This window comes from Triticum dicoccoides, chromosome 5B (assembly GCF_002162155.2).
Source record: "Triticum dicoccoides isolate Atlit2015 ecotype Zavitan chromosome 5B, WEW_v2.0, whole genome shotgun sequence".
NCBI lineage: Eukaryota > Viridiplantae > Streptophyta > Magnoliopsida > Poales > Poaceae > Triticum > Triticum dicoccoides.
In genome coordinates, this window is record NC_041389.1 from 613,099,097 (window position 1) to 613,099,407 (window position 311).

Sequence of the window (311 nt, forward strand, 5' to 3'; positions counted from 1 at the left end):
CGGAATGTGCCCCATGCCTCGTACACGTCCTCCGTGTTCAGGATTCCCGAGGGCTTTTGTCAGCGCGTCGTTCTCTCTGTTGAACTTGATCTTCCCCTGTTGAGCATCCCTCATTGCGTTAATAAGGGCTTGGGTGGGTTTAATTAATTTGCCCCGGTAAACACACTCCCCTGTCTCCGGGTTCAGCGTTCCCCCATGCCCGTACCACCAGCTTTTGGCCCTTGGGTCCCATCCCTCCGTACCTGGACGGATTCCTCGCGCCCTCAGCTTGTTCTCCATCTTCTCCCACCTAGGCTCCCAAAGGCGATACC